This window comes from Crinia signifera, chromosome 6 (genome assembly GCF_055691185.1).
Source record: "Crinia signifera chromosome 6, ASM5569118v1, whole genome shotgun sequence".
NCBI classification, from domain to species: domain Eukaryota; kingdom Metazoa; phylum Chordata; class Amphibia; order Anura; family Myobatrachidae; genus Crinia; species Crinia signifera.
Window position 1 is genome coordinate 264,891,258 of NC_139222.1, and position 5,657 is coordinate 264,896,914.

At 38.6% G+C, this 5,657-nt stretch overlaps 2 pseudogenes; one reads left to right on the forward strand and one right to left on the reverse strand.

Annotated features, from left to right (window-relative positions):
* Positions 1 to 203: 203 nt before the first annotated feature.
* LOC146011512 (5S ribosomal RNA) lies at positions 204 to 323 on the reverse strand (annotated as a pseudogene).
* A 3,357-nt stretch (positions 324 to 3,680) lies between these two features.
* LOC146011513 (5S ribosomal RNA) lies at positions 3,681 to 3,800 on the forward strand (annotated as a pseudogene).
* The last annotated feature ends 1,857 nt before the right edge of the window (positions 3,801 to 5,657 follow it).

The window sequence follows — 5,657 nt, forward strand, 5'->3', positions numbered from 1 at the left end:
TATATATAAGTGAGTGATATAATAATAAAGTGATATTCAGTGTTTTCAGTATTTTTATTATTTTTATTGTTAATTCATATATATTACAGTGATTTCTGTATATAAAGACATGATAATATATTTGTGCATTGTGAAAGAATAGTGGAGGGAGTTGAGCCATGGTATCTCTATTGAGTCCTTGCCACGAGGTGTACGTTGTCTGTGCATTACAGTACCCGTTCTTCTCAGGTAGTCACCTGTCCTGATACTGTACGGGCCCATACACTGCTTGGCTGCCAAGATCGGACGGGTTTGGGCATTGCCAGTGTGGTATGACTGTAATGTTTGTTCCATGTTTCCTGCGTGATTGTCCATTTTATTCTTTATGCTTCTCACATGTTCCTGGATCCTTATTTTTAGGGGGCGTTTCGTCTTGCCGACATATTTCTTCCCACAGGTACATTCTAATAAATAGATAACTGAGGTGGAATTGCAGTTGGTAAAGTCTTTTATTTGGAATTCATTATTATTTCCCGTGTCCGTGAAGCTCTTCCTATTAGGGTGGAGGTACTTGCATATGATGCATTTACCACATTTATACGATCCTTTGCACTTCGGTAGTCTGTTGGATACTGTGGGCATTTTAAGCATACTAGGTGCCAATATGTCCTTTAGATTCTTAGATTTTCTATATACAATGTCTGGTTTCGGTGGTAGAATTCCCTTTAATACTGGATCCATCAGGAGGATTCCCCAATGGTTTGTTAATGACTTCTTGATGGTGTCTTCATGCCTGTTGTAGGTGGTGATAAATGCCACTGACTCTTTTCTTTCCTCTTCTTTCTTCTTTTTATACGTGAGTAGTGAAGTACGGTCTGTGTTTCGTGTTTTTTCTGCTGCTTTTTCGATTAAACTGGGTGGATAATCCTTTTCTGTAAATCTTTGTCCATAGAGGGTCAATTGTTCTTCCATATCTTCTGGCTTGCTGCAATTTCGTTTGATCCTATGGAATTGGGAGAACGGTATATTGTCCTTCCATCGTTTAAGATGGTTACTCTTGTGGTGCAAGTAACTATTCTTGTCCACGCTCTTGACATAGTTTTTAGTTACTACTTTGTTATTTTCGTGTGTCAAGATCAAGTCCAGAAATTCAATGGAATCTTTCTGTACATTAGATGTGAATTTTAAATTCATATCATTAGTATCCAAACTTTTGAAGAATTCCTGGAAACGCGAGTCTGTTCCGTCCCATACGATTAAAATGTCATCTATATAACGTTTGTATAAAATAATTTCATTTGTGAAGTTGGGGTTATTATAAATATGCAGATTTTCCCAGTGTCCCATAAAAAGATTTGCGAAACTCGGCGCAAAGATAGTCCCCATGGCTGTTCCGCACTGCTGTAAATAAAATTGATCCTGAAATTTAAAATAATTATGGTGTAGAATAAAAAACATGACATCGCAGATAAAATCCCTGTGCTCCGGTGTAATTGAGGCATCCTTTTCTAGGTAACTCCTGCTGGCTTCCACTCCTTTTTTGTGTTCGATGCAGGTATACAATGATTGCACGTCTATTGTTACCCATTTGTATGTGTCTTTCCATTCAAAAGGTTCCATTATGTGGAGTACGGATGTTGTATCTTTTAGATAAGAAGGTAAACATTTGACATATTTGTTGAGAAAGCAATCCACATATTGCGACAGGTTCGAAGTTAGTGAGTCTATGCCTGCCACGATAGGTCTTCCGGGCGGGTTGTTAAGGCATTTATGGACTTTAGGTAAAAAGTAAAAAATCGGGGTAATGGGGTCTGATCTTAATAGAAATTGGTACTCGTCTTTTGTTACAAGGTCTCAGGAAAAACATTTTAACAAAAGACGAGTACCAATTTCTATTAAGATCAGACCCCATTACCCCGATTTTTTACTTTTTACCTAAAGTCCATAAATGCCTTAACAACCCGCCCGGAAGACCTATCGTGGCAGGCATAGACTCACTAACTTCGAACCTGTCTCAATATGTGGATTGCTTTCTCAACAAATATGTCAAATGTTTACCTTCTTATCTGAAAGATACAACATCCGTACTCCACATAATGGAACCTTTTGAATGGAAAGACACATACAAATGGGTAACAATAGACGTGCAATCATTGTATACCTGCATCGAACACAAAAAAGGAGTGGAAGCCAGCAGGAGTTACCTAGAAAAGGATGCCTCAATTACACCGGAGCACAGGGATTTTATCTGCGATGTCATGTTTTTTATTCTACACCATAATTATTTTAAATTTCAGGATCAATTTTATTTACAGCAGTGCGGAACAGCCATGGGGACTATCTTTGCGCCGAGTTTCGCAAATCTTTTTATGGGACACTGGGAAAATCTGCATATTTATAATAACCCCAACTTCACAAATGAAATTAATTTATACAAACGTTATATAGATGACATTTTAATCGTATGGGACGGAACAGACTTGCGTTTCCAGGAATTCTTCAAAAGTTTGGATACTAATGATATGAATTTAAAATTCACATCTAATGTACAGAAAGATTCCATTGAATTTCTGGACTTGATCTTGACACACGAAAATAACAAAGTAGTAACTAAAAACTATGTCAAGAGCGTGGACAAGAATAGTTACTTGCACCACAAGAGTAACCATCTTAAACGATGGAAGGACAATATACCGTTCTCCCAATTCCATAGGATCAAACGAAATTGCAGCAAGCCAGAAGATATGGAAGAACAATTGACCCTCTATGGACAAAGATTTACAGAAAAGGATTATCCACCCAGTTTAATCGAAAAAGCAGCAGAAAAAACACGAAACACAGACCGTACTTCACTACTCACGTATAAAAAGAAGAAAGAAGAGGAAAGAAAAGAGTCAGTGGCATTTATCACCACCTACAACAGGCATGAAGACACCATCAAGAAGTCATTAACAAACCATTGGGGAATCCTCCTGATGGATCCAGTATTAAAGGGAATTCTACCACCGAAACCAGACATTGTATATAGAAAATCTAAGAATCTAAAGGACATATTGGCACCTAGTATGCTTAAAATGCCCACAGTATCCAACAGACTACCGAAGTGCAAAGGATCGTATAAATGTGGTAAATGCATCATATGCAAGTACCTCCACCCTAATAGGAAGAGCTTCACGGACACGGGAAATAATAATGAATTCCAAATAAAAGACTTTACCAACTGCAATTCCACCTCAGTTATCTATTTATTAGAATGTACCTGTGGGAAGAAATATGTCGGCAAGACGAAACGCCCCCTAAAAATAAGGATCCAGGAACATGTGAGAAGCATAAAGAATAAAATGGACAATCACGCAGTCCCCAGACATTTTACTGCAACTCATGCCTCCAACCCTGAAGATCTGACGTTCAAAGCAATCGAACATGTCCAGCTGGGGGACAGAGGTGGTGACCTGGCTAAGAAATTATCCCAAAGGGAGATGTACTGGATCTTCCAGCTCCAGACACTGTATCCAAACGGTCTAAATGAAGGATACGAGATTGCACCATTCCTGTAAAGGTTTCGTAAATTCCCTGCAAACGTTACTGTCCTAACACTAAATGGACCACATATCTTCCTTTTTTCCCCTAACTCTCACTCTGGTCCCACTACACGAGCAATAAGGTAACAAAGTCCGAGAGGTCAGGAAACATGGAACAAACATTACAGTCATACCACACTGGCAATGCCCAAACCCGTCCGATCTTGGCAGCCAAGCAGTGTATGGGCCCGTACAGTATCAGGACAGGTGACTACCTGAGAAGAACGGGTACTGTAATGCACAGACAACGTACACCTCGTGGCAAGGACTCAATAGAGATACCATGGCTCAACTCCCTCCACTATTCTTTCACAATGCACAAATATATTATCATGTCTTTATATACAGAAATCACTGTAATATATATGAATTAACAATAAAAATAATAAAAATACTGAAAACACTGAATATCACTTTATTATTATATCACTCACTTATATATATACTATTATTCCTCTATAAAAAAAAATCACTGCTGTTTCACTGAGGATCTTCAATCCCTTTATTTATCACTGTATAATATTTTGCTGCTATCATCTTATCTTTGTATTTTATAGGTATTATATATATCTCTTATCCCCCTTTTTTTATATATATATATATATGTATATTTATAATTGTATGTACATAGGTATTCTTTTTATTTGGGTCATTATGAATTCATGAAGGGCAGTGCGCTTTTAAAATAATTTATTATTGAAACAAACTTATGCTGCTTTTATAAAGTCATCTATATGGTTAACATCATCTATATGGTTAACATAAGCTATGTATTTTGCACATACAAGTACAAATACTAACGTATTGTATTCATTTACTCATATCTTTCCATATGTCCCATGAGAAAATCGAGCACTGTTACTCTAAAGTCTGCATATCTGTATCCGAAAAAATGGCTGATTCACCAAGCAAAAGATTGAAAAATCTCTAACAAAATGGCCGCTGAAACGGAGACAGAGATCGAAATAAACTCCGTTTATACAGAGCTGACGTCAGGAATGAAACAGACCAATGAGACGCAATCCTCCTAAGAAAGGAAGTGGGGCGATTTCTAACATCCGCCAGAGAGAGGCGGAAGACGCTCCCACCAACAGCATAGACGGACACAGGAAGCGGGGCGGAAGTGACGTGCGCCCGCCGGAAGTGGGCGCACGCATCCCCGCTATTGTATATATGTTTTTTTCCATTTGCCACTGTGAATATTTGTTAACTTTCCAAAGCGCAGGCTACATAGAGCCAATATCTAGACACTAATATGTTTATATCCAAACTTCTATAGTTTTTTGTTATCCCTGAAACGATAGCCACATCCTACAGGATGTGACATCATAATTGCTACCCCCAGACCTACATAGTATAAATAGAGCACCAGGCACACATCCCTCTCACCCCTTGATGAAGTCCTAGATGACGAAACGCGTTGGGTACTGCCTGCTGACTCCTCCATAGAAAGATAAGTTCTGATACCTCTGCACCTTATCTTATTAATTTTTTATATATCTCCCATTTTTTACAAATATATATTTTTTGATAGGCATTTTTATTAAGTTATTTTTTACTGTTTTTTCTATGATATTTTGTGTACTGTTTGTTCTTATATAAATTGCTCCTGTGTACTTTTATATATATATATTTTTTTATACGAATAAAACTTTTATATGTTTTAAAAGTTAAACATTTCTGGTGCAGATATTTGTTAGTCGCTTAGACCTTTTTTCCAAACTTTTATATATATATATATATATATATATATATATATATATATATACCTCTCTCAAAATTTAATTGGCACTCATGTACAGCTGGAGCCCCCTGCATTCAAGCTTGGGCTAGTGATGGAATTGCCAGCCTCCGCCATCTGCTGACAGCCGCTGGAAGGGGGCAAGTGCGCATGAGACACTCATGCACCCTGTTCCGATGGAGCTCCCCATCGGTCCCTGCCGCCTAGCCGCCAGTCCCCGTCGGTCGCCGCTGCCTCCCCTCACCCCCCTAATCCTGCCCATCTCCCTGAAGCAGAGACAGGCAGGGCTTCCAATCCCCGCCACCGAGTGACAGGGACGCGCGTGCACGTGAGACGCATCTCAGTCAGATGGAGTC